The following is a 13390-nucleotide window of genomic DNA, read 5'->3' as shown; positions in this document are numbered from 1 at the left end:
GCTTTATCTTTCATAGTGGTGAGCCATTTATTATTAAAGACAATAGAGCTAATGGTGCAAATTAGGAAAATCGATTAGGCTATTCAGTAAGTGGAGTCCAGTTTTTCTATTTTTTGTTCTATTGCAAAGGATGGTTATTCATTATTACATGGGGGATAAGGAACCTCCTTGGGCACAAATTTGAACTCTGCATTATTGGAGTTCAGACATACAGAGACATATTTGCAGGCAGTGAAGAAAGGAGTTGAGAGCAGCAATTCTGAACTGGAGCCAGGGCAGACAAGAGTGCCCTTGAGAAAAAACTCAGCATAAAAGAAATCTAGGACTCTAGAATTGCAAACCAGATTCATCAAGGGAACAACATACTACGGGACCACTTAACTAAGCATGACACATGTCATTCTGTAACCAGCTCTGAGATGCAGCAGTCAAGTACCATAGTCTCACCTGCATGGCAAAGTGTCAGCATCTCCAGTACTAAGAAGGAGAAATCAAGTTTCAACCTTCCTAATACCAAGACATTATAGAGGCTGCAGCTTGGAACTGTTTGCAGGTGAAGTGGCACCTCAGTGAAGCTTTCAGGGACAATAGCCGAGTTCTGGCTTGATTATGGGAGCCCTGTCTTGTTAGCCATGGTAACAAGCAACAACAGGCCTATTCTGAAACATAGAATATACCTTTTTGAGGATTCCTAGTTAAAAGAGAAAGGGAATCAACAAGGGCCTTAAAAGCAAGGCACAAAACATCTAGATTCCATTTTTACTCATAGATTGGTAAGAACTAAACCATTCACTCTTTGTAGCTTTTCTGAAGTTTCTACAAGGGTTGGGTAATATTGTTATGAGCCAAATAAAACAATAAAAGGTGTCTTTAAAAGAACAATTATAATGTTCTGGTATAAGCTTGAATTTTCTTTTACTCACTTCACCAACATCTATAGAGCATATTCCATATGCCAGGTCAGTGCTAAACAGAGGATATATCAAGATAGAAATGATCTAGTCTCTACTCACAGTCATGGGGAAGACAAATTTTAGTACACCAATGGATTCTAAATGTACTGGTATCACTTAGGAAGAAATGACCGGTTCCGTTTACAAGAGCAAAGTCAGGAAAGTATAAGGTTGAGTCAGAATAAAATAAACTATTTGAGCTGGGTATTGTGTAATGTAAAAGTTCCTCAGAATGGGAGGGCAGGGTGTAATGTGATGTGTTGGAAGACCTAGCTTAGAGTGGCTGCAACAGAATATGTGAAAGAAATACCAGATTACATATAGACAAAGAATAGATAAGTCAAGGTCATTGTATGACATGAAACTAAGTTTGGGTTTTGCCCTTTAGGGAGTAGGGAAGCCACTAAAAACTTTAAATAGGAGCTAAACATTATTCGGGAGCTCGCAAACATTATTATTTTAGGCACTAAACATGATCAGATTTGCATTCTAGAAAGATCTGTCTGTAGACTATCCAGGAGATTAATTTGACGGTGAGGGGCAAAGGGTGAAGACAAGTTAGAAAACAACAAAAATATTTAAGGAGACAACTGCAATATCCCAGGGCAGAGACAATAAATTCCCAAATGAAGGTCATTGCAGAGAAGAAGATAAAAGAAGAGAACTAATGAAATATGATAGGAAAATAGAAGTTCTCGTCATTCATGAACAATAGTATATGACGAACAAGGGGGGAGGAAGGCATGTAGGGTAGAGCTTCTAGGATTCATTTAGCTTGAATAACTTAAGAATGATACCATTAAACAGGATAGAAAAATTCCACAGAAGGAGCAGATATTTTAAACAAAACAAAAACAGAGTGTGTGCTCTGTACATTGTATTGCTGTTTACAATCATCTCAGTTGTTAAGGAATGCAGTGTGTTTTTTTAGTTTCGGGGTACACAAATATAATTATGAAAGACATATACTTTGGGAAGCAGAAAGGAAAAGGTATTTTTCCTGCTCCTTTGAAAGGGTGATTTTTAAATAAAACTTTTGATATGGTCAACACACTTATATCTGGATAATTATAGATATGAACATAGATATGAGTGTCACTATGCTATAATACGCACAGGGTCCTCTAGAGTAGAAGGAACAGCGCCTAGAAAACAGCTGACTGTGAGCCCAGTGCCTTCCTTCTCCAAGCAGAGCTCTCCTTCCTGATCAAAATGAGTCCACCTGGGGTTTATTTTCTTTAACAATTTGCTCAATAGAGATCTTATTATCTTTGGTTTTAAAAAAAAGTTAAAGTGATATATTTACTATTTTAATGAGTTACATTTAATGTTTTATGGCAACAAAAAAGAAATATCTGATTCTGATCAATGGAACAGAACAGAGCCCTCAGAAATAATGCCATGCATCTACAACCATCTGATCTTTGACAAACCTGACAAAAACAAGAATGAGGAAAGGAATCCCTGTTTAATAAATGGTGTTTGGAAAACTGACTAGCCATATGCAGAAAGCTGAAACTGGATCCCTTCCTTACGCCTTATACAAAAATTAACTCAAGATGGATTAAAGACTTAAACATAAGACCTAAAACCATAAAAACCCTAGAAGAAAATCTAGGCAATACCATTCAGGACATAGGCATGGGCAAGGACTTCATGACTAAAACACCAAAAGCAATGGCATCAAAGGCCAAAATAGACAATTGGGATCTAATTAAACTAAAGAGCTTCTGCAAAGCAAAAGAAACTATCATCAGAGTGAACAGGCAACCTACAGAATGGGAGAAAATTTTTACAATCTATCCATCTGACAAAGGGCTAATATCGAGAATCTACAAAGAACTTAAACAAATTTACAAGAAAAAAAAACAACCCCATCAAAAAGTGGGCAAAGGATATGAACAGACACTTCTCAACAGAAGACATTTATGCAGCCAACAAACATACAAAAAAAAGCTCATCATCACTGGTCATTACCAACATGCAAATCAAAACCACAATGAGATACCATCTCAGGCCAGTTACAATGGTGATCCTTAAAAAGTCAGGAAACAACAGATGCTGGAGAGGATGTGGAGAAATAGGAACACTTTTACACTGTTGGTGGGAGTGTAAATTAGTTCAATTATTGCAGAAGACAGTGTGGCGATTCCTCAAGGATCTAGAACTAGAAATATCATTTGACCTAGCAATCCCATTACTGGGTATATACCCAAAGGATTATAAATCATTCTACTATAAAGACACACACACATGTATGTTTATTGTGGCACTGTTCACAATAGCAAAGACTTGGAACCAACCCAAATGCCCATCAATGATAGACTGGATAAAGAAAATGTGGCACATATACACCATGGAGTACTATGCAGCCATAAAAATGGATGAGTTCATGTCCTTTGCAGGGACATGGATGAAGGTGGAAACCATCATTCTCAGCAAATTAACACAAGAACAGAAAACCAAACACCTCATTTTCTCACTCATAAGTGGGAGTTGAACAATGAGAATACATGGACACAGGGAGGGGAACATCACACACCAGGGCCTGTCGGGGGTTGGGGGGCTGGGGGAGGGATAGCATTACGAGAAATACCTAATGTAGATGATGGGTTGATGGGTGCAGCAAACCACCACGGCACATGTATACCTATGTAATAAACCTGCACCTTCTGCACGTGTACCCCAGAACTTAAAGTATAATATATATATGTATATTATTAATATACATATATATATATCCAGAATCAAAGAAAACTAATAAAAGATTAAGTAAAATAAAAAAAAGAGATCGAGACCATCCTGGTCAACATGGTGAAACCCTATCTCTACTAAAATTACAAAAATTAGCTGGGCATGGTGGTGGGCGCCTGTAGTCCCAGCTACTCGAGAGGCTGAGGCAGGAGAGTCGCTTGAACCCAGGAGGTGAAGGTTGCAGTAAGCCGAGATCACACCACTGCACTCCAGCCTGGTGACAGAGCGAGACGCTGTCTCAAAAAAAAAAAGTAATGTGTAAGAATTTTCATATAATTGCTAAACAAGACAGTTCGTACTCAAAGAGGAACTCCTCCTAAAAACAATGGAATTCAAAAAAAATTGGTTTTGTCCATCTGAATTGACTGCAGAACTGCCACATCAGTGCTTTTTTGTTTTGGTTTGGTTTTCACTGAACATTTTATAATGTGATAGCAAGCACTCCTTACCTTAACAAAACTCATCCGTGTAGTTCACATCTTTGTCAGCTCATACACAACTTCAAAGTCGTGGTGAACTGACTGGGCCAGGAGCTGAGCGAAGAGCTGGTTGAGGCTGCAGTCACCGGGGATCTCACAGACAGTGGCTGAGTGGAAGCCGTGTTTATAGTTGCAGTTCCAGCTCTGCACAAAGATGCTGCTGTCACTCACACACTCAGCATACACCTCTCCCCTGACGTAGTACAAGTGCACACCTAAGACACAAAATCACAGCCTTCCTTCACATGCCCTTTCATAGCATGCCTCTCCCACTGATTCCTGAAACCCTAAAAGATTTGACTCTCCCCTGTCAGGTTGGTTGTCAGATCACTGATCAGATGAATGAGATGTGTGACCTAAATGCCACTTAGTTTAATTACAATCGGTGCTTTTTCCACAAATCCATTTAAAAGTGGATTGCGGTCAGGTGGGCTGGCTCACACCTGTAATCCCAATGCTTTGGAAGGCCGAAGTGGGCGGATCATTTCAGGTCGGGAATTCAAGACTAGCCTGGCCAACACGGTGAAACCCCTTCTCTACTAAAAATACAAAAATTAGCTGGACATGGTGGCAGGCACCTGTAATCCCAGCTACATAGGAGGCTGAGGCAGGAGAATTGCTTAAACATGGGAGGCAGAGGTTGCAGTGAGCCAAGGTAGCGCCACTGAACTCCAGCCTGGGTGTCAGATCGAGACGTTATCTCAAAAAAATAAATAAATAAAAATGTAAAAAGAAGAGTATTGCAATCCATGTTAACAGTCACTCCCAAGAACCAGTCAGTAAGGTCTCATATACTATTCCTCCCATCACTCCTGTTTATTTGTTCCAAAAATAAGGTATTATAATATTAGAAATGAAGTGAATATATGATGCAAAAAGTCAATCCTTCTTGTACATATACAAATTTTAAAATTTAAAACTGGACGCAGTTAATATCATGAAAATGTTACTTAAGTGCACACATTAAACCCACTTCAGAGGAAACAATAAATGACGCTTAAAAAATTTACCAACACTTATAAATCTGTTTCTCTTAACAAATACCTCAGAGACCTATTTCATTTAAAAGTTTGTCATCCATTAATATAAATCATATAAATAATGTCTGTTTTTTATTTGTGAACAGTGAAATTTCTACCACATTTTCAGATACAATAACATAAAAACTCATAAGCAAAATGTAGCCTATATCACTTTATCTAACATTCTTGGAATTAACGTTCAAAAGAGCATCCTGAGGCTGGGCACTCACGCCTGTAATCCCAGCACTTTGGGAGGCCAAAGTAGGTGAATCACTTGAGGTCAGGATTTCGAGACCAGCCTGACCAACATGGTGAAACCCTGTTTTTACTAAAAAATACAAAAAGTAGCTGGGAGTGGTGAAACGCGCTTGTAATCCCAGCTACTCAGGAGGCGGAGGCTGCAGTGAGCTGAGATCATGCCACTACTGCACTCCAAACTGGGCAACAGAGTGAGAGTTCATCCCCCACCCCCCAAAAAAAGAAAAGCATCCTGAGAATGTTGCTGCTCATGCTAATTTCCATTCCAAATTAATTTCAGTTGATTAATTCCCTCCAAATGTCTGGGTTTGAGATTTAATATAAATGGATAGCAAGGGACTGATGTTAGAAAAAATGGAGAAATTCTAGTTTAGTGAATATGAAGTATCAGAACAATTTTACTCCAACTTTTGATGGGAGAAAAAGTCTTCAGCACTGAAAGTCAATAAGATTATACATACAATCACTATGCAGTTAAAAGGTATAGAAACAATCCAGAATATACTTTTCTATTTGGGTGTCCTCAAAATGAAATTGCAAAACTTTTAAAGAATGGAACTTACAGGCTTCCAGGGCTGCTCAGGGTCCGGTGTGCATAACTTTGAAATTAGGAAACGTTACTGATGTAGCTGCTGGGAGTTTCTTTGTCAGGTCCTAAGTAGCCATGTGATGCAGTTCTGCATTATATGTGATTACATCCCACCATATTTATTGTTTTCTTTTCCCTTAAAAAATTTTAGAAAAGAAAAAAAAAGTGTGGAATCTGTAAAATTCAACATACAAATTAATAACAAAATTATGTGATTTTCATTAGTAACACTAACTGTAGAATTTTCTTCCAAGAAAATGAACAACATGTAGTATTAGCTCCTTTTTTCTAAAACCTGTTTTCAAAGTACAAGGGTTAAAATTTTTCCAGTTTGGATTTAATGTTAAGTTTTACTCGGTTAATTACAAGTCCTCTTTCTTCATGCCAATTTTTCCAGGTGTTTTCAAGAGGCCCTTTGAAGAAGTAATATATTATTTGATCTTTGATTTATGGAAAATAATCCTGTGCTTTAATAAATTAATGAATCACTGACTTGTGACCATTACACATGACCTGAAGCTAAAGTTCAGTACCTTCTTATTCTCAGCTAGTTTTGCTTCTTCAGCTGATCAGGGGTCCTCATATTTATTGATATTGAGTATGTTATATTCTGAGAATTATTAATGGGTACCCATTTTAACTGTGCCAAGAAAAAGCTGCCAGTTCCTGCAGCTATAAAATTATTTGCACTGGAAGAAACTGATGAGGTCACCTGAACACTCTAATCCCTTGCCCAGAAGCATGACCCCACTGAAATGAGGCCTCCCTCAGAAAAATTTTCCTATTGCTGAACAACATTAAACAGGAAGAAGAGGGGAACAAAACATAGGTGCCAAAATTGTAATGGTAAGGAACTTGTTGGTTTTCTTAGGATCAAAATCCCCTCCTGCGCCTCCACTGGACCAGAGAATAACTGACTGGACAAGATCTCAGTGTTGGAGAGCTAGGATGTTATGCTTAGGGCTGCTGATGAGCATGCCATAATGATTGACACACGCCTAAGCACATGACCCTGGGAAATAATTTCAAACCTACCCTTGTCTTGTAACTTAAAGTTGTACTATAACAAAACTATTCATGGGTTTGAACACAGTGGAGTTAAACAGTGTAAGAGCTGGAAAATGGGTTTTATTTTCATTTTTTTTTAATAAAAAGAAACTTGTTGAGCAAATCTCTAACAAAAGCCCAGCATATAACAGAGGTCAGAGTTGAAGTGGATTAGCAAGATCAGGAGCCGTGCCCTTTTGTTACTTCTTCCATTCTGCCCACAAGCCCTTGTAACAATTTGGGCTCCACCGTACACAATTTGAAAATCCCTCCTTATTTACACAGATGAGGAAATTGAGCCCCAGAGTGTTTAAGTTACTCCAACTTTCTCAATTACTAATTGGCAAATGTATATCATCAAGCCATGTTGAATTAAATACAGTAATTTTGACTAGCCATCTCTTTCTGTCAGAGATTGCTTATTTGAAAGGCAGAGAATTATACTCAAACTTGCTCAAGTAAAGGAGGAGATATTGACAACATAGAAGGGGATGCTGATAAAGTGAAGAATGACTTAGCTTCATAAGCCCTGGAGCAGGGATCCTACAAGACAGAAATTAAATTCATTTGCTTGTTCTGTCTCTATAGATGGGTATAGCAATGCTTTGAAGTTCAAAGTGGGTTCTTTCTCATTTTTCCCTGATTTGGCAACTAGATCAACAGCTAAGAAACCAAGGTGCTAAATAAGATTCATTCTAATTTCAGAAAACATCCAACTGTGAAGTCCAAGAGAGCTTGTTGAGAGGTGCTTCCAGCAAAACTAGCACTACAAAGACTCACCACCTCACTACCCATACATAATAGAGAGGACAGAGGGAGTGTGATGGTCTCCTTTGATCTGGGAAGTGTAGCACTGATGAAGGCAAACTATGCTGGTATCTTACTTCACCTGTGAGGGAAGGGAGCACAGATTAAACTCTTTACCTACTCTACACCTATCGGGGGAACCCACTCCCAATATTTCAACGTAGGTTCTTTCTATTTTCACTAAGTGTCAGCCGGCTGAGAAATAAAGAGAGAGAGCACAAAGACAGGAATTTCATAGCTGGGCCTCCAGGGTGACATCACATATCAGTAGGACCGTGATGCCCACCTGAGCCACAAAACCAGCAAGTTTTTATTAGGAATTTCAAAAGCGGAGGGGGTGTACGAACAGGGAATAGGTCATAAAGAACTCATGCTTCAAAGGGCAAAAGGCAGAGCAAAGACCACATGCTTCTGAGGAAACAGGGCAAGGACAAAACAAAGATCACAAGGCAAAGGGCAAAATTAGGATTACTGATGAGGGTCTATGTGCATGTATTGTCTTGATAAACATCTTAAACAACAGAAAACAGGGTTTGAGAGCAGAGAACTGGTATCACCTCTAATTCACCAGGGTGGGGTTTCCTCCCCACCCTAATAAGCCTGAGGGTACTGCAGGAGACCAGGGTGTATTTCAGTCCTTATCTCAACTGCATAAGACAGACACTCCCAGAGTGGCCATTTATAGACCCCCCCCAGGAATGCATTCCTTCCCCAGGGTATTAATTATTAATATTCCTTGCTGGGACAAGAATTCAGTGATATCTCTCCTACTTGCATGTCCATTTATAGGCTCTCTGCAAGAAGAAAAACATGGCTCTATTCTGCCCGACCCCGCAGGCAGTCAGACCTTATGGTTGTCTTCCCTTGTGCCCTAAAATCGCTGTTATTCTGTTCTTTTTCAAGGTGCACTGATTTCATATTGTGCAAACACACATGTTTTACAATCAATTTGTACAATAGTGGTCCTGAGGTGATGTACATTTTAAGCTTACAAAGATAACATGATTAAGAGATTAAAGTAAAGACAGGCAGACTGAGCGTGGTGGCTCATGCCTGTAATCCCAGAACTTTGGGAGGCCGAGGCATGTGGATCACAAGGTCAGGAGATCAAGACCATCCTGGCTTACACAGTGAAACCGCATCTCTACTAAAAATACAAAAAATTAGCCGGGCGTGGTGCCAGGCACCTGTAGTCCCAGCTATTTGGGAGGCTGAGGCAGGAGTATGGCATGAACCCAGGAGGAGGAGCTTGCAGTGAGCAGAGATCATGCCACTGCACCCCAGCCTGGGCAACAGAGCAAGACTCTGTCTCAAAAAAAAAAAAAAAAGACAGGCATAAGAAATTACAAGAGTATTATTTGGGAACTGATAAATGTCCATGAAATCTTCACAATTTATGTTCCTCTGCCGTGGCTCCAGCCGGTCCCTCCGTTCAGGGTCCTTGACTTCCCACAACAGCTCTTCCTTTCTTTTTATATAAATGTGCCATCCGGTCCCTCCGTTTGGGGTCCCTGACTTCCCGCAACATACACCCTTACTGAAGAAGATGAATGTGACTGGAAAATAGCATACAACTACCACACTGACTAGCCTCACTTTAAATTTGTGATCACGACGCTAAGTGAACTTTCAGTACTGGCTTATCTTCATATATTTCTATAAGAACTCTGTTTTCTCTCCTATCAAAACTGCTATTACACATCTTCCTTCCACTAAAATCAACAATAGTCTCTCCACTTATACCCAATTGGTAAATTTTCCTTAGGAAATAGATGCAATCAGAAGAGAATGAGTTCATCTTCTCACCAACAAAATCTCTTGATCGATGTACATGCATCTGGTACCCATATCTTCTGCGTATTACAACAGAAAAATTATCCCTCTCCCAGTCTATGTCCAACTCAAAAAGTTTTGGTCTTAAATTGCACTCATCTCTCTTGTGTCATCAATTTACCCCTTTCTGCTGGATTATTCCCATTAATACTCAAGCATTAGATTAAATAAATAAATAAATAAAAATTTGGACCAACGTCCCCCTGTAGTTTCTACCCATTTCTCTGCTAACCTTTAAAACAAAATTACTATAGATACTTGCCACTTTGATATTAATTTACCTATTCAGCTTTCTTTTGGTTAGTATTTGCATGACATATGTTTTCTCATCCTATTATTTACAACCTTTCTATTTTCCTATGTTTTTAGATGTCTTTTGAGAACCATATATAGTTTAGTTTTTTTAAAAAAAATTCAGTCAGGCAATTTTTGCTTTTAATTGCAACCTATAGTCCTACATATTTAATGTCATAATTGATATATTTGGACTTAATTATACCACCTTACTATTTGCTTCCCATTTCCTCATTAGTTCTATGTTTTTTTTCTTTCTCTCTTATATGACCTCATTTCAGATTGATTGAGATTATTTATTATTGCAGTTTTCCCTTCTCAAGCAAGCATACTTCATCTTACTATTTTTAGAAATTACTCTAGAGATTTTAATATCATCATTGACATAGCAGTCTAACATTAATTGGCACTTTTACCTCTTCTTGTTCAGTGTCAGGAACTTCTACCCTTTAACTTCAGTTAACCCCCTTTTGATATATATGCTATTGTTGTCGTGTGTTTTAATTCTATACATATTTAAACTCAATAGAAATTATAATTATGGTTTTATATTTATTGAGATTTATACACAGTTACCCTTTTGGTTAAAAAAAATTATTTAGTGTTCCTTTTAGTGTGTAATGCATGCCTGCTGGAAAAAAAATTTTTTCACAAGTTTTTGTTCTTAAAATATCTTTATTTTATATTCATTATTAAAGAATACATTTTTAGATGTTTACAAATCTAGGAGGGCAGTTATTTTCTTTCAGAACTTTGTAGAAAGTTTCACTGTTTCTGATGAAAGACAAAAAATCTCATTCTAACCGTTGCTTCATGAGATCCCTGTGGCTACTTTATAATTTTTTTTTGGCGTTAATTTTCAGTACTTTTGCTATAGTGAGGTTAACTTTGGTTTTCCTATTAGTTATCTTAGTTAGGGCCTGTAGGCATTCTTGAACCTGGCGTTTAATACCATTATCAGATTTGGAAAATTCTCAGCCATTATCTTTTCAAATATTGCTGATGTCCCATTTTTCTCTCTCCTTTTTCAGGGTTTCAATTACCCATGCTAGATGTTCTCACTATATCTCCTATTTTATAACTCTCTCTTTTTATTTTCTTTTTTTTTCTATACTTCATCCTGGGTAATCCTACCTATTTCCTAATTCTCTCTTCAATTGTGTCTAATTGGTTATTAAATCTATCCACTGAATTTTTAGTTTTAGTTCTGAGGTAAACTCAGTTTTAGAATTTTAATTTGTTTTCATAGCTTCCAATTTTCTGTCAAATTTCCTACTCTTGTCCTTAATCTCCTTCAGCAGAATAAGAATCTTAAAGGTAAATCTATTATCATTTGAAGTTCATGTGAGTCTGTTTCTATTGTCAGGTTTTTTTCTCCTTATTTTTCATTAATTCATTTTATGTCCTAACATGAACTGGTTATTTTTACTGAGTGCTGGACCTTATATTTTTTAAAATCACACAAATAATTTGAAGCTATGATGACATTATGTTACTCCAGAGAGAATTTGTGTTTTCTTCAGACAGCCAGTTAGGGGCTCTAACAATGTGGGAATCTCTTAATCCAATTTTAAAAATTGAGTTTACTTAAAATTGGGTTTAAGTCCCTGTCAAACTTGAACTACTTCTGGTTCACATTTATTCCTAAGAGTAAGTTCCCTGAGAGTCCAACCCAGAGCTTGATGGAGAGTGGCTCCAAGGGCTCTCCTCCTTGGCATATTCTGGATTACAGATTTTGTTCCATTAGTCTCTTGAGGCTACTAAAAGCACTGTTCAAGTCTTTTAACCTCTCTGTTACCTCTTCTAGAATCCCCTAATGGAAAAGTAAACCTCAGTGCTGGGTTTACCTCTCTTGGGTTCTTTCTTCCTCCAAGACTTATTACCCATCACCATTTTGTTAGCTACTCAACACCTTCAGGTACAGAATTTTTATAATTGGTCTTGCTTTTCTAGTTGATCCCAGGGTTGGTACATATAACCCAGGAATGACCAGCAGCAGAAATCACTACAGAGAGTTGATTACATTTGTTATCTCTGTGTCCCTGTCTTCCATTTTTTCTCTTCTATTCTGTACAATTTTATCCCTCACTGTTGCACTACACCTCTCTTGTCAAGATGACCAAATGATAAAATCTCAGTTCTCATTTTACTTGCTCACCCAGTAACATTTGACAAGTTTTATTCCTCTCTTTCTTGAAACATTTTATTTTCTTGGCTTCTGGGAAAACCTACTCCCTGAGTGACTTTTCTGTGTCATTTGCTGGCTCCTCTTCCCTTTCCTATCATCTCAATGTTAGCAAGATTGACTCCTTGATGTCCTTTTCTTCTCTTTCTACAACCACAATAGAAGTAATCATCTCCTTTAATCTCATGGCCTTAAATATTAGGTTGGTGTAAAAGTAATTGCTTTTTTCCCCATTACTTTCAATGGCAAAAATCTCAATTACTTTTGCACCAACCTAATAAAAAACATCAAAAGTATGTTGATAAGTCCCAAATTTATATCCCTAGGCTTTCACCTGAGCTACAGCCTATTACATCTGCCTTTTTGACAACTTCTCTTGAATATCTAAAAAGCATCTCAAACATAAGATTCTAAAGGTAAAATGTTAATTTCTTTTCCATTCTCACCCAGTTGCTCAAGACAGACACTCAGGAGTTATCTTTGGCACTTCCTTTTACTTCATACCCACATCCAATTTACCAGCAAATTCTACGGGCTTGACCACCAAAATATGTTCTGCATCCAACTGCAACCTCACTAAACTCATCGAGGTCCAAGTCACTGAAATCTCTCTCCTAGGATTCTTGCAACAAACTTCCAAAATGGTCTTCCTGTTCCCACTCTTGCCCTCATCCCCTGCTACCACTAGCAGAATATTTTCCACCCAGCAACCAGTGTAATTCTTCAAAAATGTAAATGCTATCCTATGCACAAAACTCCAATGTTTTCACATAAATTTTAAAATAAAACCCAGGCTCTTTACCATGGTCTACAAATCCCCAAAACATCTGGACCCTGCTCGCTTTTCTGAACTCATCTCCTGCCACTCTTTGCCTCACTCAAGCCACTCACATTCCACTGGTATTCTTGCGTGTCTTCAAAAATAAGCTCATTCCTACCTTAGGCCCTTCATATTCTCTATATCCTCTGTCTAGAATGTTCTACCTATGCCTCAGTTTTTACGTGATTAGTTTTTTTTCATCATTCACATCTATGTTGAGATGTCACCTCTTCAGAGTGCCTTTTTCTGACTACTCTATGTAAAATAGCTCCTTTCCTGTGTCCTTTTCCTGGGCTTTATAGTTTTTATTACTCTGCATATTACGTCTTTTATAGGTGTACTTGTGTTT

General features: G+C 38.0%; 1 long non-coding RNA gene across 1 annotated transcript in view; it reads right to left on the bottom strand.

Annotated features, from left to right (window-relative positions):
• Window positions 1–13390, bottom strand: part of LOC134761777 (uncharacterized) — a 412845-nt gene that overhangs the window by 358508 nt on the left and 40947 nt on the right. The gene's annotated exons all lie outside the window — the stretch shown is intronic.

The sequence above is a fragment of the Pongo abelii genome, chromosome 6 (genome assembly GCF_028885655.2).
Source record: "Pongo abelii isolate AG06213 chromosome 6, NHGRI_mPonAbe1-v2.0_pri, whole genome shotgun sequence".
Taxonomy (NCBI): Eukaryota; Metazoa; Chordata; class Mammalia; order Primates; family Hominidae; genus Pongo; species Pongo abelii.
The sequence above is the reverse complement of the archived record's forward strand: the minus strand, read 5'-3'. Positions and strand labels throughout refer to the sequence as shown.